Raw genomic sequence first — 23,830 nt, 5'->3', positions numbered from 1 at the left:
AATCTTCTTGATTGGACATTTCTTTACTGTTGGTATAGCTAGAACCATTGTTGTTCTAGGTTCAATGTATTCCATGAAACTCTGGATTTTGTGCCAAGCCATCTCTGATACACATACTGTGATGAATAGTGTCTAAGATTGCTCAGGGGGCTTTATTTCCGGGGTTGATAAGCCCAAGACAGACACACTGACAAAGGTGAAGTTTTCTCTAAGTGGCAGTTTGATCTTGATAAACAGTGACAGAAAACTGCTTGAAGCAGTGTCATACCATCTGGTCTGAAGAGCTGCGGAAAGAGGGTTTTGAAGAATTTAGCACTTAGGGCTTTGAATCACCTTGGTACTCTATTGGGTAATGTGAGCTTGACTATGCTGAACAACAAAGGTTCTAGCTGACAAGTCTGAACACATTTAGGTTCAGGTAAAGTTTTGAGAGATGGTGGAGGCACAGGACTTCCTCACTTCCAGACTCTGATATTACTGACAGAAGGACGTCTGGGCAATTTTTAAGATCCCTATGGTAGGAGATTTATTTTACACCACCTCTGGCTTATGCCAGAATCGTCCAAGATGCTGAGACCATTAGTTCCCTGAATGTTTTTCCTATATGCTTCTTCCTGAGCTTGTCTATATAGTTCCATGACAGAATGTAAATTTCCAGAAAGCAATAATTACTTACGTCACTTCTCTAAGGGTTTAGCACAGTCCCATTGAGACACACCTGCTGAATACTTTAGAATGAAAGTAGACCTAGTTCTCTGCTGGGAGCATTCAGTCCCCACTTCTAGTTTCCACACTCTAACCATCAAGTTGGCACAGATCACTGCCCCACTGTCTAGGGGTAGGTGATATGGGAATTAAACACACCTTCCCTCAGCCGGTGCCCAAATTATGAGTGTCACCAGAACACCCCATGTTTACTCAGTCCCTGGAATGCTTTCCATCACTGGTGAAAGGAAAAGGTCGTGGAACTTTCACATAACATGGAACAAGGGCTATAACCATTTTCTCACAGGTGCCCTTAAAATCTTGCTACTCAAAGCGTGGTCCTCAGATCAGGAGCATCATCATCACCATCTGGAGCTGGTTAGAAAGGCAGAGTATCAGTTTTCCATCACAAATTTACTGGATCTGAATCCTCTTTAACAAGATACCCAGGGGATAGCTATTCATATTTAGAATTCCAGATATCAATTGATGTATTAATTCATTCATTGGGCAAAAACAGCTCCGGAAAACAAATCCAGCCCTTTGTGCCCGCCTCGCACCGGCTCCACACGGTAGCAACCGAACCCCCAGGGACATCGGAGCGGGTGTTGCCGAGGGCAATTTGGTGATTGGCTGGTCAGGCCACGTGATAGGCGGGGGGACTTTCCTGTAACCGGATTGGCTCTCGCGGACTCTGACGGCCAGGGTTGGGGCGGGACTGAGCCGGGAAGGAGAGGCGCGCGCGGGGGCGCGAAGGCACGAGAGCGCGAGTGCGCGTGCGCGAGCGGCGGGGCTTTCTCCGGAGCCGTCGGAGGGAGCCGGAGCGCTTCTCCTGAGGTAAGCGCAGCTGCGGGGCGGCCCTCTGCCCCTCAGCGGCTGGTGCGGACCAGCGGGTGGTCAGGGCAGGGCTGGGCGAGGTGGAGGGAGAAGTCTGGGGTCCGCCCTCCCCAGGAGCTCTGCTCCGGGTAGGATGCAGACTCGGGCTCAGCCATGCCCGTTGGTGCCTCGGTTTCCCTTTTTCCCTTTTCCTACCCTCCAAATGCACCTTCCCAGCCCCCTCACCATGGTGACGAGTCCGCCCGAGGGGAGTTGCCCACCTGGCAGCTTCGTCTCTGCCTTTGTTTCCCGCCTGGAGGGATGCTGGTATCGGCCCCCTCCCCAGGTAAAGAGTGAGCGTGGTGGGGCGGGGGCATCACGGACGCCGGACTTGGGCTGGGGCCTGGGAGAAGATGGCTTTAATGCAGTGGGACCTGTCACATGTGAGAAGGAAAGGAAAAAAAAAAAATGTGTCACTTTAGCCAAGCGGCGGGACTCGAACTAATCCGGCGGCGAGCAAGCCGAATTCCTAGCGCAGCTGTGCGGGCGGGGGTGGGGGGCTTGACCGGTGGACCGAGCCCAAGTGTTGCTGGTAGAAGGCTCTCCGGACCTGCACGCCAGCTCGCACCCCAGAGTTGCATCGAAACTGAACGCTTTCAGCCTGCCGAGGGAACCTAGGTTTTCGTTAAGGGGTGAGAAAAAAATTTTAAAGCAGTTGGGCGCTGGTCTAAATAAGAGGTTACATTAAGGAATTATAGATACAGCGAAACTGATGACTGGTAAACTGTGAGGAGGGAAATGCCTGCAGTGAACTGCAGACCAGACCGTCACAGTGAGATTCTCCTTCAAGAAGATAGGGATTTGGGGTGTGTGTGTGTGTGGGGGGGGGGGGGGGTGATTATCTCTGTAAACTGAGGTCTTTCTGGGCTGCTGGAGAGAGTAATTATTTTAAGCGTGTTAATGGCTTGTAGGGAGAAGGGAAGGCATGGTGTAAATTACACCTGTTCAGACCTCAGTTCTTTGAAAAGTGCCTGTTTAAAGACCATTTGGATGCCAAAACGGTTTGTGTGTTGGGGCTGGAGGGATGTCTCCTTTAAGTCCTACTTTAAAAGGGGGGAGGCGGTTGTGTGCAACACATCTGGTTTCCTACTCCATTTCCCCAGACCTGTAATAGCAAGGCCATACTGTGTATCTTATGATGAAATATTAAAAGTCCCTTCAGTTTTCCACTAATCTGTTGGATGTATCTTGTAGTCTACTTGGTATAATGGCTCATCGGTCATTAGGATTTTTACCATATGCTGGAGTTTCACCGTGATCTATTTCGAACTTATTCTGGCGTGAGCTGGATGAGAATCTGTCTCCCTGACTCCTTGGAGACATGCTGTTTCAAAGCCCTTTCATTACTCTTACCTTCCCCCATGCAAAGTTTTGTTTCTTCAGGAAACAGTGCAATGCTTCAAACATCTAAGACTCGTATCATGCCTGTGAAGTGCCTGCACTTGCTAAGAAATCAATTTACTTGGCAAGTTAAAACAAATTGAAGAGGGAACACTTAAATTTGTTAGGGGAAATCAGGACATTTATCAGCTGCAGCAAATCAACTTTTTGATGGTTGTCTGAGGTGAATGGAAGTAAAAGAGGTTGCTGCAAAGCTTTGGGGGAATGTAACAAATGACCCTAGTAAAGTGAATATAGATCATCACCTGATAGATTGGAATATAAAGTATAATTAGTGGGAATAATTAAATTTGTCAGTGTTTTTTTTTTTTTTTGTTTTGTTTTTTTAGGTGGCATGTGATGGTGGGGAGAAGGAATTCTGAAGGTGGAGTAGGTGGTATAGTTTGAAAAGATGTGCTTTTATGTTTAGAAAAATGTCATTTATGTAAATCAGATAAAGGTCACACTATGTTTACATTTAGCCTTTGGCAGAGAGGCAGGGGTTTTAAGAAGGTAGAGAAACATTTATAGGCTTATCCTAGGGAAAAGAGGGAGATGGGCTGGCTTAGTTCATCTTGAGGGAAGCAGTGTGTCTCAGTGACCTGCAAGACAAGGTTTTATTTTCTGATTCAATGAAAGCCCACTAATGTTGCTTTCCACGCAACCACAAAATCATTTCATTTTGTCATTTCTGTCCTCTGGGTCAGGAGTGGGGAGGATGGAGAGCAAATGAGAGAGATTAGAGTCCGACCTGCATACCTAAGCAATCGTGTCCTTTGCACAGGATCTGTGTCACATTGTGTAAACATAAGAGCCTTCACATTGAGAGGGGTCTGAGCATCTTCCCTAAGACCTGTGCTACAAGATACAGCTGGATAACATTGCCACAGGTGGGGCATGGGTGAGATCATCTGATACAGAAGCACTGGAGGAAATGTTTAATTCAGTGAGGCTCCTGCTTGCCTTAGAGCCTTGAGGAGGCATTTCCAGGCAGAGCTCATTATTGGCTAGCCTGGCTGGGCTGTATATGGCTTCCACAGGACCTGCCTTTCGTGATGGAGACTCCTGTGGAGGTTCCGCTTCTCAGGTTGTAAGCATCAGTTAGGTTCGTTACATGCTCTAGAAAAGAAAGGCTCACAAAGACACAAATCTAGCCTGCCATTCTTTCAGGTCCTTGGCTCCTGTTACCCATAGGCTTCCAGAAATAAGTTGTGCCCTCCCTACCAGTAGATGGCACTGCTGTCTCTGGAATTCCTGGAGGAGATGAAACACAGAGCTGGCAAACCAATGGTGTGTCGCCTCCAGATTGTGAAAGGCTGTGTCAGCTGTCAAAAAGAATCTAAAAAAAAAAAAAAAGTTCTCAAGGCCAGAACTGTTTATATTAGGTGGGAATAATGTGTGTTACGGGGATTGAGGAATGGGTACAATTTGCTGGTGGTGTGTAGGAGAAAGGGCAGAGGGTAAACTGACAAGCATTGTATTGTAGGTTTTAAAAGCTCTTGGCATATGTTTTGGTTAATTGAACGTGAGGTTGAAATTATGGTTCAACCAAAATTCCCCAAAACTTAATAATTTCTAATTCTTTGCATATAAAGCTAGTTTACACACATGGATAGGACTATGGAAATAGACATGTAACTTTTAAACCTGATGAATATCCAGTAATTACATGCCGTAAAGATAGTGGTGAGAGTATTAGTTAAACAGTGGTGGTTAAGTTACTGTACTTCAGGGCTGTCCACAGAAGGTAGGTCAAAGTTATTCTGAATCAGTTTCTTCTAAAACTTAGAAATTCCTGACAAATATTTTAAGGTTTTCTTAGCTAGTGCTCTTCTTTCAAGATTACATTATTCCAAATCTTGAATTTTGGTTTTATTAACCTTATTAGCCAGGGTTCACTTATCCATTCCCCTGTTTTGAAATAGCTATTCTTTCTTTGTTACTGATTGTTCTTTGAGATGGAGTTTGTAGCCATATTTGAAAGAGGAGAGTGCTGTTGACAGTGAGGTTATAATGTATATGGGAGCCTCCGTTTTGACCCTGCTTGAGCTGCAGGATGCTGCCTCTGGGTGTCATTACCCCAGTCACCTGCTTCCTCGTGCAGTTCCCTTCCTGTGGCTCAGCTTATTTGAGGTTTATTTCTGTCTCCAAGAGAGCTGATTAGCTGGTCTTTACTACCAATGCCGAATCCTGAAATCCTGCTGGTGCTAGATGGCGGTAGTCACAACAGTCTTTTGCTTCATTATGTGACCTCAAATAAATCTTTGCCTTTCTGAGCCTCCGTTTTCTTGCCCGATCACTGGGATTGCTGAGGTGGTGTGTGTCTATTAAAATCTCTTCCAGTCTTAAATTCTGTGGCACGGTGACTCCCATAAGGTATTTCTGAAGCCTCTGAAAAATTCTCTTACAGAAGGTAATTTCATACTGTGAGCCTAGGGCAAAAAGAAATCTCACTAATACTTCTTCCCAGAGAAATGATTATGCATTGTGTTAAAATCCTAATAATTCAAAGTTGGAAGAAACCCTAAAGGTGGTTTAACTCAACTTTCTCATTTTATAGGCAGAGAGTTTCAAATAAGAACTAAGTGATAGAACTAGTTAGTGGTAGAGAACTAGGACCTGAGCTCAGACTCCTCTCCGTCTTCACTTCTTCAGTGTTGCCTTTCTCCACTTGCCATCAGGACTCAGAATATGCTGTGTCTACAGGGCTGGAGCCAAGAAAATTCTCTGAGTAATTCCTTAATGTGGCATTTTAAAGCCACAGCATGAATAACATTGAGTTGAGGTAGAAATTCAAGGTCAGGCTTTTCTTTGCAGCTGTTCTTTTCCTCACTGACTGATCCTCAGCAATATTCTTTATGTGCATCTTTGGGTTTTTAAAACTTTTTTGCATGCTGTTTCCTATAAGAAAAAACTTTCATCATCCTAGAAGAGTCACTCCCCATTATATAGTCTTATATTAGGTTCATGCAATTCTGAGTGCTCTGTGGAAAAAGTATTTCCGTATGATGGGCTTCTTCCATAATCTTATATATTTTATCTTATACATTTAGCACATTATTCTGAGAAGGAGTTTCTTAGGCTTCAATAGACTGTTAAGGCCAGGGGAGTGGGGAATGGAATCCATGGCACAAAAATAGGGTAAAAATTCTAGAGTCTAGAGTAGGTTGTGGAAAATTGTCAGTATGAGAGAATATTTGAGGAGCTAAAGACACTACGGTGGATGAGGATTGAGGGCGGGGGGACAGGGTGGGTAGCATACAAAAGTAAACTTATGGAAGTTCTTAGAACATTTTAGCTTTATTAAAATGTTTAAAATTGCTCACTGAATGAAGATGCTAGTAGTATTTTGTTCATGTTAAATTAATAATGGATGTGCAAGTATTGATTTCCATTTATCATTGCTTGCCCAATAAGTACTCCCTCGTGATTTCACCAAGACACTTTGATATTCATGTTGCTTCATTGAAGATAACATGCATTGTAAGAGGGTTCTCTCCCCACCCACCCCACCCCTGCCTATCTGATTTGATTTCAAGATAGTCAGTACTTTTCTGACTTGTAACTTGGGGGGTTTTGACTCCTATTTTTCACTTCTGAAGTCCTATGTTTCACTATTTTTTACTATAAGCTCCTAGGACTCCCCATGATCTCAGAGGTTCAAAAATAACATACATGTCAGGGATTAAAGAAAAATCTTGAGATTCCTTTATTTATCTTTAGGGTTTATCATAGAAACTGCTACTTCTTGGCTAATTATTTTTTTCTCTTTTCTATTTGCAGCCCCCAATTCTCTTTTGCTAATTGTTCCCCAAATAATAGTGACCCAGTCTGTATATATTGAAAATCTTTTTGTTTTTTTGCCAGGGAGTATATAGAAGTTAATTTGTGTTCATATTTTGAACATGTGAAACATAACTTTGAAGATCACTACATTTGGAAGAACGTCTGCTTGAAAATCTCTTAATGTCTTTTCCATGACACCTTGCCTACATTTAGTACCATGGTGATCCAAACTGGTGAATGCTACCTTCTGGTACCTTTTTGGGTATGGGCTAGAATAGTATCTGTTATTGCGTTAGCAGAAGAATAAAAATTACCCTTTGTTTCTCAGGTTATCAGTTGAGTTTATGTAATAATAGAAAAAGGTCAAAAATTTCTGCATTCTTTTTCCAGCACCCTAATTTATTGTGAGATTTGGGGGGCAGTATTGACATCTCTGAGTTTATTTCCTTTTCTGGAAAATAAGAGAGAACAGTGACCACTTAAATTCTTTTCATTTCCAAAATCCTGTGACTGTATGAAATTTTATATGGTACCTAGACTAAACCTATCCTAAAAGTGCTAGCTAGTTGGGAATTATAATCAAGTTAGTGCCAAGATAATTCTTGATATCTGCAAATTACTTTTTGGCTTACAAAAATACTCTTTCTTTATCTTCTTTTTACTTAAAGTGTAGTCAGAGAACAGCAGCACTGGTATCATCGGGGAGTTTGTGAGAAATGCAGATTCTCAGGCTTCATGCAGGACCTACTGAATTAGAATCTGCATTTCATCAAGGAGGCGTTACGTGTGCATGTTAAAGTCTGGGAAGTGCTGCTTTGTCTCATTTTGAGTCTTACATTGACCCTGTGAGGAAGGAGGTATTTTACAGCTTAAATAAATAAATAAATAAATAAATAAATAAATAAATAACAGGGAACCAAGATTCAGTTAACTAACTAAGCCAAGTGTCTTACCCAGAACTCTCTACGCCAAACATAACACTGTCATCTTGGTTGGGCTGTAGCCAGCCCCTGTATGATGGATAGTAACTATTAGCTGCCCGGTAGCCAATGGCTTAAGTGTGGCTATGTTACTGATTGTAGCCACTAGAACCTGAATGGAAGTGCAATAGTGTTGCAATCCACTTATGGGGGTGGGGAAAACACATAAAGAGAATGCCTATGTGAGCTTCCAGGCTGTTTTCCATGCCTGACTGGTTGGAATGGAGAGGATTCTTAGGGCAAGCTGGGAAATTTAGTTTTAAAAAAGGTGGCAGGACATTCATTAGCCTTGGTGCCTGGATCACTACATGAGGGAGAGCCACTCCACCGACCTGTTCACCTGTTCAGTATGTATATGGGAACCAGAGATAAACTTTTATTGAGCTTGAGCCATTATATGTGTTTGCGTTTATATGTTGAACACTTAGGCTACTCACAAATTTACTTGAGCAGTGACTCTGGACTTGAAGTTATGGAACTTGTGGCCTAATTCATTCTTTTACTTTTTGTCTTTGTCAGTTGGTGATCGATCAGTGGTGGTCCAATATGCAGAAGTGAGTGAGTGATGAAAAGCAGCAGAGCTGATGGGTTATGAGGATGTAAGTGTGTTTGAAGGCTCTCTCACCCTCTACTCCAGGGTAAGTCAAAGGCATTCTCTGCCATTTTCCTGGTTTTACTGTCATAGAGGCTCTGGTCTCAGTAGCCTCTTGGAGTCAGTACAATGAGGTACTCTGTGAAAGTTTCCCAAAGCCTATATTGATTCAACTAACAGACACCATGGAAATCAACAATTATGAAGACAAATTTCAATAGGGTGATGGGATGGAAGATGTACATGGAAATATCTTAATGCAGGAATTTTCAGTGAGTTTGTATGGGATGTGATTTACATGGGAGGAGCTGGTTGACCTTCCTGATAAATGCTGTAGAGAAGGGAACCAGGCCTAATGGCCTTTTTCTTATAGTTGTATCCTCATGTTCTGCTGCATATAGTTCTGTCTCCAAGCATCCTCCTCTTCCATGGCTTACTGTGCTTAACTTTTCCTTCATTAATTTTTTTCCCCAGGAAGGAAACCACTTATCACAGAGTGATGATTCCCACTTTGGGAAGTGGGAGATTCTCTCCTCTCTTTGCAGTACTAAGTATAATGGATACGGGCATTGGGAGCATTAAAATCAGAGCTGGCTTTGGATTTTCATTTGTGCTGAAGATTTTTAAGACCAGAGGGAGAAACATACTGTTTGGTGTGCCCTTCTCAGAGTACAGGTGGAGGTCCAGGAAGGATAAGTTGAAAGAATGTCATAACTTTTCTGAGTTTCATGGCTTCAAGAGCTTAAACTAAAACCAGACTCCTTGAAGAGAAAAATCATGATTGATACAGATCTAAGCAGAGCTAAGGATGGTTAGCAAAGAGACAGGAGGTTAAAAAAAAAAAAAAAAAAGGTACTCAGCTGAAAAACTGGACGGAGGGTTGTTTTAAGAATCTCAGTTCAATACTGTGGAGACTTTGGCAGATAATGTCCCATTACCCAGGCTCATACAAAGGGCAGCCAGAAAGACTGATGTCCTTCAGTGTCTCACGTGACTTAGTAATGAGTACAATTTACTGAACGAAATAGACAATTAGGGTCTGTAGATCTCTGGAGATTCCCATAAGCATACATCATTACTGCTCTGGAATAATGCATGTGCTTAGAGATAAGCAAAGTAGAGAAAAGGGAGTTGCAAAGCACTTTAACAACAGAAAAGTCCAGGTGAGCAGCCAGATACACACCATAGCTCAGGGCCTGGAGGTTGCTAGCTCAAGGACCTGGTCTTTGCTAGGTTTTCTCCTTAAAGGAAAGAAGCCAGACTTTGCTAGCTTTCCTCATTTTCCTCTGTGGTTCCCATGGATCTTACATTTTTAAAGTAATTAGAAAGTATAGAAGGCCAGAAATAATACCTGATTGGCATGTTCCTGTGTAAATACTGTACAAAGATCAAATTGTAGAGGGAGCCATTCTTTATTGATTAGGGGGGCAAAGAAAGTAATGCTAGAATTACCAGCGAAGCAGGGGTTCTCATCCTTAACGCTGTTGACACTATGAGCCAGGCAGTTATTTGGGGGTGGGGTAGGGGAGGGGCTGGCCTGTGCACTGTAGCATGTTTGGTAGGGTCCTTGGCCTCTACCCACTAGATTCCAGTAGCACTCTCTATAGTCAAAAGTGTCTCCAGACGTTACCATATGTCCTCTTGGGGTGGGGGCAGGAAATTGCCAACAGTGAGAACCACTGCTAAAATAATACTGCTGAAGGGATTGGATCTTGCAGAGCAAGAGTTGTTCTGGGACTAGATTTTAATCATTTAGCTTCATTTTGCTACAGTTTCCCTACCTGTAAAAGAGATACAGCGTTAATAAACTCAGTAGCCTAAGAAAGTGATGTACATAGTATTTGTTGTGTGACTACTTGGGGGCTCTATAAATATTAAGAAATGATGCCTGTTTCCCCAAATTTCTAGGACCCAAGGATCACTCTTAAACTTTGTGAAAGTATTAACTGAGGAACATTGGGAGTTTGAAGAAGGGAGAAGGATTGTTGGTGAGGGAAATGAACAGTACTGGATTCTGATTTTATTTTAAGGCTTCATGTCCTATTCGTTACAGCAATGTATTCTGAATGAAGGCTTTCTTTTTGGAACATTAAGAAAGAGGGGAGTGAAGGAGGCAAAAAAGAAGGCTATTGAGAAGAATAGTCAAGGAAATTTCTTTAAAAAAAAATGGGGCACCTGGTTGGCTCAGTCAGTTAAGGGGTCCAACTCTTGATTTTGGCTCAGGTCATGATCATACAGTTGTGGGATTAAGCCCCGTGTTGGGCTCAGCACTGGGTGTGGAGCCTGCTTAAAATTTTCTCTCCCTCTCCCCTGCTCATGTGCATACACGCTCTCTCTCCCCTCTCTCTTCCTCCCCTCCCTCCCTCCCTCCTTCCTTCCTTCTCTCTCTCTCCCCTCCCTCCCTCCCTCTCTCCTCCTCTCCCTCCCTCTGTCTCCTCCTCTCCCTCCCTCTGTCTCCTCCTCTCCCTCCCTCTGTCTCCTCCTCTCCCTCCCTCTCTCTCCTCCTCTCCCTCCCTCTCTCTCCTCCTCTCCCTCCCTCTCTCTCCTCCTCTCCCTCTCTTCTCTCTCCTCTCTCCCTCTCTTCTCTCTCCTCCTCTCCCACCCTCTCCTCCTCCTCTCCCACCCTCTCCTCCTCCTCTCCCTCCCTCTCCTCCTCCTCTCCCTCCCTCTCCTCCTTCTCTCCCTCCCTCCTCCTCTCCCTCCCTCCTCCTCTCCCTCCCTCCTCCTCTCCTACTCTCCCTTCCTCTCTCCTACTCTCCCTTCCTCTCTCCTACTCTCCCTTCCTCTCTCCTCCTCTCCCTCTCTCCCTCCTCCTCTCCCTCTCTCTCTCCTCCTCTCCCTCTCTTCTCTCTCCTCCTCTGCCTCTCTTCTCTCTCTCCTCCTCACCCTCTCTCCTCTCTCTCCTCCTCACCCTCTCTCCTCTCTCTCCTCTTCTCTCTGTCTCTCTTCTCCCTCTCTGTCTCTCTTCTTCTCCCTCTCTGTCTCTCTTCTTCTCCCTCTCTGTCTCCCTTCTCCCTTTCTGTCTCCTCCTCCCCCCCCCCCCCGCCTCTTTATCTCTGTCTCAAAAAAAAATGTTTTAGTTGACACAGAATGTTATATTAGTTTCAGGTGTACAACATTGATTCAACTTCTATGTTCTGCTACCGTCTGTCACCATACAATGCTATTACTATATCATTGACTATATTCCCTATCTTGTGACTTTTATTCCTGTTACTTATTCATTCCATTACTGGAAGCCTGTATCTCCCCCTCCCCTTCACCCATTTTTGCCCATCTTCCCACCTCGCTCCCCTCTGGCAACCATCAGTTCTCTGTATTTACAGGTCTGATTCTGCTTTGTTTATTCATTGTTTTGTCTTTTAGATTCCACATATAGGTGAAATTACAGGGTATTTTTCTTTCTCAGTCTGACTTATTTTGCTAAGCATAATACCTGCTAGGTCTATCCATGTTGTCATGAATGGAATGATTTAATTTTTTTTTTTTTAAGTTTATTTATTTTGAGTGAGAGAGAGGGGCAGGGAGAGGGAGACAGAAATTCCCAAGCAGGTTCTGCACTGTCAGCATGGAGCCCGATATGGGACTCCATCTCACAACCCATGAGATCATGACCTGAATTTCAATCAAGAGTTGAATGCTTAACTGACTGAGCCACTTAGGCACCCCAAGATTTAATTCTTTTTATGGCTGTGTAATATTCCGTTGTGTGTGTGACCGTATATGTGTACACACATACACCACATCTAAGGAATTGTTTTTTCATGGGGTGGTCTCTTAATGTTAAAGTAACTCATGTATAAGTAGATAAAGAACATAAAGAAGTGACAACCCTCAAAAGAAATATATCCTCCCAAATGACCACTGATCCTAGAACAGATTTTATAGGTAATACAAAAAAGACCACAGAATATTTGTAGAAATGTTTTTATTCTAAAACCTTTTATTTCTGTTTCTTTGGAAATGTGGAAAGGGTTTATCTTCAACCTATGCCCTTTGAGTGATAAATAAAAGTTTTAATATAACATGTGTTCTTTTGATACTCTTCTAGAACTGTGTTGGAATGGTGGTAACCCTGACCTAGACCTGAAACAGTTATATTATTCTAATAGAAAGCCTCATTTTGACTCCAAGACAGGGCCAATGCAGGAATTAGATGTAGAGCGTCCTGGCAGGTTTGAGTTCCACCTTGCTGTGTGTCTGGCCCCTGTAATTGTTAGACACATCCACAAAATTTACAGCAAATAAGACCTCCAGGTGATTCTGATGGATGCTAACATTTTATTTTATTTATTTATTAAAAAAATTTTTTTTAAATGTTTATTTATTTTTGAGACAGAGACAGAGCATGAACGGGGGAGAGTCAGAGAGAGAGAGGGAGACACAGAATTGGAAACAGGCTCCAGGCTCCGAGCTGTCAGCACAGAGCCCGACGCGGGGCTTGAACTCACGAACCACGAGATCACGACCTGAGCCGAAGTTGGACGCTTAACCGACTGAGCCACCCAGGCGCCCCACATGCTAACATTTTAAAAGCACTACTCTTTTCTGATATTTTTTTATGTTGTGACTTCTTACGAATTGTCCCTCTCTGGCAGGGAGTGCACTGAGAAAGTATTTTCCAGGTAGTCAGAAGATATGTAAGATTTTTTTGCGATAATCTCTTACGTCATTTTCCCAAATCATGGTCTAAACCTTTTCCTGCATTGTTCAATACAGTAGCAACTAGCCACGTTTATCTATTTTTATTTAAATGAATTAAAATTAAATTAGAAACTCAGTCCTTCATTCATGCCAGCCACATTTCAAGTGCTTCATAGCCACATGTAGTTAGTGGATACCATATTGGACACCAATATTAGGAATGTCCACAATAGTAGGAATTTCTACGGGGCATGGTGCTTTCATCTACAAGGACCTTACTTGTTGGAAACCCTTATTTTTAGTGATAATATGCTCTTGTTCTAACAAGACTTCACCTCATTTAAAACAGAATTGCATTTTGGACTTTTTCCATCCTGGGGAGCTTTTCAGTCTGTGAGTGTTTCTTGCTGAACTTTTACCTTGCTGTGGCATCTCTCTGTTACAGAAAGTGCCATGGGCCTGTCTCTCTGACATAAGTATACTGCCTCTAAAATATTTGCCCTTTAATCAGAAGTTTCTGAGCTCTTTCCATTTGGTCTCTCCACAGTGGTGAAATTTGTTTGTGCAGGTTGTCTCTTTGGATACTGCCTAGAACTTAACAAAGAGCTTGGGAGAGGTAGCAAGAGAATTTTCACCTTTCCTTCTGCCAAGCCCCAGTGTGGCTCACAAAAGTGTTTCAGAAGATGGTAGTAATTCATAAGCCTAACCTCTGAGGAGTTACATCCTAAAGAATTAGTCTCTAAAGCAAATTTTCCAACAGACTTATTATAGTACAAATTTAGTAATTAAGCCCGTTAGCAATGTGGTAGAATTTTCAGTTGATATTATCTATTACTATTACCAGTATTAGTTGCTCAGAAACTATCATAATTAGAACAAATGAAAAGATGCGGAAATAAAGACACAATTTTTTAAAAGATGTAATTTAAAAAAAAAAATTTTTTTAACGTTTATTTATTTTTGAGACAGAGAGAGACAGAGCATGAACGGGGGAGGGACAAAGAGAGAGGGAGACACAGAATTGGAAGCAGGCTCCAGGCTCTGAGCCATCAGCCCAGAGCCCGATGCGGGGCTCGAACTCACGGACTGCGAGATCGTGACCTGAGCTGAAGTCGGACGCCCAACCGACGGAGCCACCCAGGCGCCCCTAAAAAGATGTAATTTAAATCTGAGCCCAAGATTGTTTTGCACGGTAGGGGGAATGAGAGTAAGAAGTCTGTGTGCCATGAGTATTATTGTTGGAGGTGAGGAGAAGGAGGTCCGCAGGGGCTGAGATTGATCTTTGGACAGCCTTTACTAGACTGCTTAACTTCTGATGGGGTGCATTGCGTGTTCTCTTACTGCTCTCCTCTCTTCAGTTTGCCTTTCTTTCTTGCTTTTCGTCTGCCCCAAATGTTGGAGAGGGCTCAATGTTTCTCAAGGGAAGTGCTATTAGCATTTTGATAGAATGATTCATCGTTGTATGGAACTTTTTTGGTCTATTTATGTCCATTATAGGGTGTTTAGCATCTCTGGTCACTAAATTTTAATATTACTCAAACCAAGTCATCAAGTCAACCAACATGTCCCCCCATCCCCCCCTACTTCCAAATACCTATGATTGAGAATAACTGACTGCTAGAGGGATGAATGGTGTGTTTTTGGGGGAGGGAGGAGTAATGAGTTGGAGAAGAAGGTACAGAAGCTTTGTGGGGGCTGGCTCATTAATTTTTGATATAACCTGACCTTTTCCCAGTGCTGGAATAGCTTTGGCAACCAATTTTATTCTATAGGGATCAGAAGAATCAGATTTTGTCAATGTAGAGATTGACCCCTGAGCCTTAACTCAAAAGTCACAGGAGGGAATCTGTCAGTGCCACAGAAGATAGACTACTGAAGCTCCCATAGGATTTTGGGTTTTCATTCTTGACTCACTGTGGCTAATCTTCTACGTCTACTTGAAAGTAAATTGTGGTCTATATGTGGCAACAGAAAAAATGCAACGGTGGCGATTTTAAGACAATCCAAGGGAGATAGGCTTCACTAGCCATTTCTTTTCTTTCTCTGATTGCAAATAATTGGCAGAGTAGCCCTTAAATTTGTGAGGTTATATGTACGCTATCAGAGAGGAGATCTGAGGTTGTGTTATAGTTAATAAAGAGAAAAGGAAAGCTTTGAGTCATTTTGCTGTGGGACCTATATAAATGTCTTTGATCCCAGGAACAGAAATTCATTTAAGTCACCTAATAAATGGAAGGGTTAAAGACGTGTGAGAAAATAAAACAATGTCAGATATGTAGCAAGTTGGGAAGAATCCCAGGGTTCTTTCAGATTGAGAAGGAGGTGTAGTCTGGTCAGACCTCACAGAGACAGGACCTAACTCAGGACCAGGAAGATTGTTCCCAGTATTCTGCAACTCCAGGATGTTTGGTACTACCAGTGGTTGGTCAATCCATATTCTACTTCTTGACCATTTAACATGGCATAGCATTTCCATTTTGGCTTCTCTCCTCATGTATTCCTGTTCCTGCTTTTTCTTTTTGTCCCCACAACCCAACTGGTGATCTGTGTATGGACCAAGAAGAAAAGGAATATGATAGTTCTGTAGTAACTATCATGCCTAGTGGTCAAAGCTCTTCTACCAGAAATCTTAGGGTAACTGATGCCCTCTCTTGGTCCAAACAGCTGTGACCTGGGCTACTTGCCTCAGTAATGACTGCGGTCCTGGCAGTTTCCCTAGCAGGGAGCAATCATGACATATACTGATACAACATGAGCTCTCTCTAGCATTAAGATCCTGAATTCTTAACTCTTAGAATGAATATAAACAATATTTGTGGGTTCTGTGTAAAATAAAGAATTGGAAGATTGTGAAGCCTCCATGTTCAGTAGCAATTGTGAAAAAGCCTAAATCCATTCTTTTGGGAAGATTGGCTGCATCCCAAGGCAGAATGGTAGGGAAATTGCTGGGCTAGATGTTTGGAAAATGAAGAGTTGTATTTGCCGTATGGATGACTTATTTTTTGCATCTGTCAAATGTGATTCTCTCAGCCACCCATGTATCCCATAGGAATAATGGCGAGGTGGCTGTCTAAATGTTGAAAGACGTTTTGACGTTTTTGACAAATGTTGTTTAACAGCTGGGTTTGTAAGATTCTAGTTCTGACAAAGGAAAATAACTTGGCTTATGACTCTAAAAATAAATTCTGTATAGATGTTGTCATTTTGGGGATTACTGCCTTACAAAGTAGACTTAATGTTTGTGCTATAGTGTGTTTTGTGCCTTTATCCCTGATCTTGGAGAGTTAGCTTCATTTGAACCAATAGATTGTGACTTTACAAGGTAATGCGTTTTCATATTGTGGAAGGCTCTGTCCTTACTGATAATTCTGTGTCAGGGTAATAACAAAGGTCCTGGCTTCATGGACCCGCACAGCTGTGAGTGGTGTGATCTGTGGCAACACAAACAGACCATTGGTTCATGGAATTGATTTAAGGCTCTCACACTTCTCAAGTGCCTGGAACACAGTGGTGCCACATATAGACAATCAGTATTTCCTTGGGTGCAACTTTCGTTGAAAACGGCAAAAGGGGAGTTCAGCAGGGCTTCTGCAACTGCTGATTGAGAAAAGAATGTAGTCTGTTATTGAAGGGTGATCTGGATCAGGTTTCTCACCCTGCTGCTGACTACTGAGATAAAAAGAGCAAAGATGCACCATTTGCTGCAGTTTCTCCTCGTCTGACACTGTGAAGATCCCTCTCCATCCTCTCTATTGAATTTTTTTTTTTTTAGTGGAAAGAAAAAGGGAAACATGTAGAATTGTATCCAGTGAGGTTTAATATCCATATTTTTTCTGAATAGGAACATTTATATTAGATAACCACATATTGCCAGGTTAAAATCTTTAATATTAAAGAAGTACTAATCTTATAGTATAAGCTAAAGTAACTCAAATTTGTGCATGTACAATTTTTTTTATACAAAAATAAGACTATATTCTCATAGAATCAGGTATTAATATGTAGCCCCTCCATGAAGATTTTGTAGCAACAGTAAAGACATCTGCTCTCTCTAGGGTATAAAGAGATTCTGAAAGATGGCCAAGAGCCAGGATCCTGAGTCCTGAGATTTTTGTCCTGCTACAGGCCACTCTCTGTGAGTGTTAAATGTGCACAAGGGTAAGGACTATGAGTGCAGATGCCTGAGGGCAGGGCTGAAACCTCTAGCCTTGATGAACTGGCCTGTCCTTCCTGTGAGCCACAGGAAGGGGTGATTTCATTCTCTACCCTTTGCCTCCTGAGCCCATCATTCCATCTTGGCCTTCACCTTTCCAAGAAGTGAAGCTATAGCTGAAATAATGTCCCCAAGTGTGACCCATTCTTTATCAGCATACCCCCTTAAGGAGGCTTCATGGGCAAGGAAGCAGGCAGATAGGCACATGCTTCTCTTAGCTATCAAAAGCTGTCCCTGTTTTGGGGGAAAGAAGACTTACTGGAGCACTTCTGGAATTTTTAATTATTGACATCAGTAAAGCATTAAGCAATAGGACATTAGGGACCCCCAACTTAGAAGATAATGTTTTTACTTTGAGAGACCCAAATCCTATGTTAATACGGTGCTTGATTTTAAATCTTTGTTCTTTCCTGGTGTTTCTCCAAATGCCTTTCCCTAATGCCTTGTTTAGATTCTTTAGTCTCTTTGACACCTTTCCTACATTTTTGTCTTATCTGTGGTTCCACCAACTGGCTGCAGTACAAGGTGCTTCTTAACTGGGCATAAAGGCTGTCCACAGTCTGATTCCCAACTTTCTGACTTTCTTTCTGTTCTTTCTACACATAAACTTCTCCTAACTCGAATGGGTCCTTGGTCCCATTTTCTCCTGTTTGCATAGAATGCCTGTTTTTTCTCATTTTTCTTCAGTGACCAATTGGTTTGGCAGTATTGATAGACCCTTGGCCTAGGACCCAGACTTGCATTTCCATCCTGCCTGTATCAGCTTTTAGAAATGTGACTTTGGGAAAAATATTTAATTTCTGTCAGCCTCAATTGTCTTACTTTTAGGTTGGGGTTCATAATATCACCTTATAGAATAATTGTGAGCATGGCACTTGTGGTGCTTTCCCACCTGTATCCTCTTTTCTGCGTGTTTGGCAGAGTTCTGCATGTAGGCTCATCATATGTGCTTGCTGATTAAGTTATTATTTTTTGTATTTTTATTTTGAGAGAGAGAGAGTGCATGTGTGCATGTGCACAAGCCGAGGAGGGGCAGAGAGAGGAAGAGAGAATCCTAAGGGGGCTCTGTGCTATCAGCACAGTGCTGGGCTGGAATTCATGAACCATAAGATCATGATCTGAGCTGAAATCAAGAGTTGGCCACTTAACCAACTGAGTCACCTAGGTGCCCCTGACTAAGTTATTGAACATCATAGCAGAGTTGGTTTGCATCACAGTTCTTGATTAGCCATCCTCCACCTACCACTTTCATGCCTTCTCTAACTACATCTTTCTTTGATAAAGGCCACTATTCCTAGCCCCAGCAAGCACCTGAAGATATATTCTCCCCCGTCCCCCTGTGATTGTGAAAATTATGTTCGTGGACATTCATGGGGCTCTAGTGTATCTGCCCACATCAGAAATGGACAGCAACTTCAAGGTTACTCTACATAACCTTGATAAGAGATTCCTTCACATTTGTTTCTTCTCATATATAGTAAGATTTATCGTAGAGCCAAATGCTATCATTATAGCTGTCATTGGAAGGTAAGGCATACATATTCTTAAAACAAAGTTTTATAAGGCCCAACCAACAGGGTTTTTATTCCAAACATCATTTAATAAAATGCAACATGACATTAACAGGTTTGCTTGGACAAACTCTTGGAGTTCATTTAAGCAGACTCTGCCCTGTATTGATTCTCAATTATAACATGTTAGCATGAATAAGCCTGCCAGTGTTCTCAAATGATGGTGGTGCTCTCCTGGCAGCTCTGCCCCTCTCTGAATACGGGGCTGAAAGCATATCAGTGTTTCTTTTGTTCTTTCTACTTAAATTATGGTTTTCTACATTTTGTTCAAATAATTTAAGCCATATGTTAGGTCAATAAATTTAGGTTTCATAAACTCTAACTCCTCCTATCCCTTCTCTTTTTACAATTTTTCTTATTGTCTCATGCACAAAATAAGTCTTAAATTTTTTTCCTACTCGAGAATAACTTAGATGCTTGTATTGCTTTTCTAGTTTGATATATTGGTTTTTTAAGTTATTAAAATGGGCTATAATTTCATATAGATGTGTGGTTCTCATTAAATTAATTTTGTCTCTTTTTTTCTTGAATTTTTTTTGGCAAGAGACAGGAGTATAACTACTTAGATTCTTTTGCATTCTTTGGTTATTCATGTGTATTGCTAAATGGACCCTTACCAGTTGTTTTGTCTCTTTTTATCTCAGGCTTTTGAAAGAAATATATAAAAAGCCACAAAAATGTTTGTGGTATGAAAAGTTGTGTTTCATTCTTCTCAGATTCCTCTTTTGGAGAAGAGTAAAGATACATTTTTTTTCCCCTCATAATCAGAACGATTATCTAGTGTAACTTCTTTGAATAAAGACATATTATAGGCAGGCAATAGGAGCCCCTTGACACTTGATTCTATAGGTGCTGATGGAGGGAGTGCCCATATTTGTGTTTCAGAGGAGAAGAAAGGGAGAGTGGGAACAATAAACTGTGAAACTGCTTTGCACTTAGTTGCTGGGCCATCCTTCTGAAAGTCAGGGAGATGTCAGGGCCTCAGCCATGTGCTCTTCCTCACAGAAATATTATAGTTGGAGGAAGCAAGAAATATAACCACTGAGCAAGTTGGATTTTTTTTTTTTAAACCATGGCAGTAGGATAAGAAAAATAAATGGAAGGAGAGATATTTATCAGCTCAGACATGTGGCTGTTTTGTTGACTTAGGCCAGATATCCTAGTCTACCTTCAGTTTTAAATAAACCTCTCAATTTCTTGCCGTGTGAGCTAATCAGAACTTTCTGCTGCTCCTGGAAGCTATCCCCTCTTCCCTCAGGATTTAGGAAGAAAAGCTGATGCGTTGGGGCTCTGTCTATAAAGAATGGACTGCCCCTCTGAGGGTTTGCTCCTGAGGAAGGGAAGAACGGCTTGCATCTTGCTCTTGTGCAAATCACACCCTACTCTGCCCTTGGAATCACTGCTGCGATCAGATGTGTACTCCCTGCCACATCTTGTCCGTCTGGGGCTCCCTTCCTCTTGTTTGGCTATAAGTCAGGCTGCTGAGTGTTGTGGCTATTCTCTTGTGCCTACCAGCTCTCTTCCCAGGGTGGAAAAAATGGAGGAAGAATGCTTCTGAGGGGTGAGAGGTTCAAAAAGAAAAGTGCCAAGGCAGAGCCCTGTTTCACAGATCTGCTCCAGGCCTTTTTGTTTACCTAGATTTACTTCATTGGATATTCTCATTTGAGGCCATGTTTTTGTGACTGGCAGACTTTGTTACTTGCTGGAATTTTTTCCTCAATTATTTGTCTCCATATTAGACAGTAAGGCCTTTATAAGCATGAACCATGCCATCGACTTCCCTTGGCATTATTTATATTGCCTGTACTGTGGGAAGCACATGACAGGAACTCAGAATAGTGGGGTTTCAGTGCATTAATAGTAGTTTCTGCAGTCTTACTCATTCCCTTTACCTCTGCTTACTTACCATTTTTGTATTTGTATTCAATAACCACTTGCTTGGTTCTCCCTGGAGTAGCATTTATGTTCTAAACAGGTCCAAATTCTCCATGCCTCCAAAGCAGTCTGTAGTAGGACTGATTCAGCCATACCTGATTTTTTTGTTTGCTTGTTTTAAGTAGGCTTCACTCCCATTGCAGAGCCTGATGACCCTGAGATCAAGACCTGAGCCGTTGTTGAGTCAGACGCTTAACCAACTGAGCTACCCAGGTGCACCTCAGCCATATCTGATTTTTGTCTGTTGAGCTAAATCTTACCTTTTCCTTTCTTGTAAACTTGGAATCTCAGGAACATGAGCCACACTTTTGACTTAAGAGGATTCTTTTTCCTTTCACTGCCAGGAAATGGAAGATGCCTAGATCCTTTTCAATCAGGTCTCACTTGGTCTGTGTGGCTGCAGAGGAGTAAGCACACCTCTCTGTATAGTGCATTCTCATAATTGAAAGCCATCCCAAGTCCTCTTACTCAGACCACTTATTTTGTTACTGGTTTTCCATCACTCTGGTGAAGTCATTATTTTCGTTAAAGTTCTATTCCTTCATCCTAGTTGTTTTGAATTTTTTTTTTTTTTTTTTTTTTTTTTTTTGCCAGATCCATTTCTTTGAAGGGCAGGGACAACATCTAATTCTCATGTCTTCTTGGCCCCACTTTTTCTCCCTGTAGACAAAAACCTAAGACTCCATTGAAATTAGGTGATCTATAAATGTATTAACCTAATTAAACCCAAGCATTTATAAAATTCAAGAGGAAGAAATGCCCTTATTACCTTAACATCCAAACATACTTTAGAGATCTTCTGGTTTACCATCTCATTTTTTGATTGTGGGTTTATTGATTCAATTATTTCTTCATCCCTCGTTCCCTCCCTGCCAGGCATTGTGTAAGGAGCAGCAGATCTGAGGTGAGTAAAGACATTGAGCTTATCATCAAATGGAGAGGATAGACATTTAACAAATACTTAAATGTCTTAGGAGAGCTCTAGGTATTGAGAGCTATAGAAGTCCATGATGCTGAGCAGCCTTAGGGCCAAGGAGGCTTTTGATGTTTAATCTGAGGATTTTTAACCTAGAGAAGGGAAGTGACTTGCCCAAGGCCAATTAGTAGCTCATGTGTACCAGAGCTTGGCCTGTAATCTAGATTTCTACCCTCCTTCAAATTTTGTGAGAATGCTGTGAAAACACTCATTGTTAGAATACTTCGGTCTTGAATTTCATTGGGTTACACAGCTTAGCTATTACATGAATAGCTTACATTTTGATAATGTCCTTATTATTTGTATTTGATAATGAGGAAACCTTATATATATTTTCCTTCCTTGATACCTATAAAGCAGTATACTATGTTTTAGTACCTTATCTCCTCCTGGAATAGTTATTGGCTCCCCTCCTATTAGCTTCTGTCAACACTGATAGTTTATGGCCTTCATGAGTTTTACATTTTTTCAATTTCTTCTAACTCAGTAGAGTTTTGTTTTAAACTGTGTCCTACAGAATGTTAAAAATGGAAAGTGGCCAAAAGATGAGTGATGAGCAAGTAAGAACTTTAATAAAAATTTTGAAATTTTAGAGTAAACTCAAGAGGTGTTCTGAAATGAGTTCAGAGGGTAGAAAATGGTAAAGGAATCCCTTTACCATTCTTTCCTAACTCATTGACCTCTTCACATATGTGGGCCCAGCCAGAAGTGCCATTGGGCAAAAATTGAAGGGAACTTCTCTTTATATGTTTACTCAGAAATTATTCTTGTACTGTGCATGGGAAGAGGGACCAGATGGGGGGATATAGTCCTTGACAAGAGAGCTACAATAAGGGAGGCTGCTTAACCTGTGGATATAGTAGGTATTCTGCATCCTGTCTTGTACAAATAGCCCCTGATAGAGAAATATTTTATCATTCTACATTTGCTTGCAGAAAAGCGTGACAACAGATACAGAAAATGTGATTGGAGCAAGATGACACATCTAGTTAGTGAGTTCTTGAACTGTGTGAAATTGTCTGTAAAATGTTTATATTTAAGGACATTTTTTGTGGGTGGTTCTGGTTTTATCAGATTCTCAAAGGGATTTATGATGACAGAAAGATTAAGAACAATGATACCAGGGGGTACCTGGGTGGTTCAGTCAGTTAAGCATCTGACTTTGGCTCAGGTTATGGTCTCCTGGTCTGTGAGTTGGAGCCCCATGTTGGGCTCTAGGCTGACCACTCAGAGCCTGGAACCTGCTTCAGATTTGTGTCTCCCTCTCTCTCTGCCCCTCCCCTGCTCACGGTCAGTCTCTCTCTCTCTCTCTCACAAAAATAAACAAACATTAAAAAAAATTAAAAAAAAAAAAAAGAATGATACCAGCAGAAAATATTGATGATTTTAAAAAGCTTGGGTTGATGGAATCTTTCCTTATGTGTCATGAGAACCAGACTATTAAAAAGTTGCTAAGCTTTATAATGTAATAATTTAAAACTTATATAGTGAAAATCACCATAAACAAGATTTCAAAGATGTGAGTAATTGAAAAACATGTAGAGCATGTTTGTTGTTAATATCCATAACATGAAAATAGAAATCAAATTGGCGGTGATTATAAAGTTAACACATAATGGTGTTGGTGAATGTGGGCCCTCTGGAGCACTATGGTTGGTTGGGTCTGTGTTGTTATAACCTTTCTGGAGCACAGTTTGACAACATACACAAAAAGGTAAAATGTATTTATACTTTGGTCTAGCAATTCAACTTCCTGACTTTATCTAGAGAAAGCAATTGCACAGCTGTTGAAAGATGCATACACAGAGATACTTGCAGTTTTGCGTTTGGTTAAAAAAAAACTATAAATAACCTAAATATCCATTAGTAGGAGACATTATTAAATGATACATGTATACTCTGGAATACTAGGTAGGCATTAAAAATGATGTAGTAGTACTTTGTTTTTATGGAGAGATATCCATGATGCATTAGTTAAAACAGTTCTGGTTACAGAACAACATAAATAACCCATTCATATAAAATTGTAAATGCATATATGTGAACACACAAAGAATGTTCAATAAAATTCTAGCAGTGTTTTTTCCAAGTGATTTTTATTTTTGTTTTGGTACTTTGCTGTATAATTTGAATGTTTGTGCAACGAACAAGTCTCATCCTTAAAAATCATAA

General features: G+C 41.4%; 1 protein-coding gene across 4 annotated transcripts in view; it reads left to right on the top strand.

The window, feature by feature from the left end:
• The first annotated feature begins 1,430 nt into the window (after positions 1–1,430).
• Positions 1,431–23,830, top strand: part of TMEM108 (transmembrane protein 108) — a 364,474-nt gene continuing 342,074 nt past the window's right edge. For 2 of the 4 annotated variants that reach the window (XM_045503615.1, XM_045503612.1), the window contains exons 1-2: positions 2,122–2,213; positions 8,247–8,365. The gene's annotated coding sequence lies outside the window, so the exon portion shown is untranslated. Of the gene's footprint in view, positions 1,543–2,121; positions 2,214–7,500; positions 7,605–8,246; positions 8,366–23,830 lie in introns of those variants that run through there. The other 2 variants (XM_045503613.1, XM_045503616.1) reach the window with 2 other exon arrangements.

The sequence above is a fragment of the Leopardus geoffroyi genome, chromosome C2 (genome assembly GCF_018350155.1).
Source record: "Leopardus geoffroyi isolate Oge1 chromosome C2, O.geoffroyi_Oge1_pat1.0, whole genome shotgun sequence".
Taxonomy (NCBI): Eukaryota; Metazoa; Chordata; class Mammalia; order Carnivora; family Felidae; genus Leopardus; species Leopardus geoffroyi.
The sequence above is the reverse complement of the archived record's forward strand: the minus strand, read 5'-3'. Positions and strand labels throughout refer to the sequence as shown.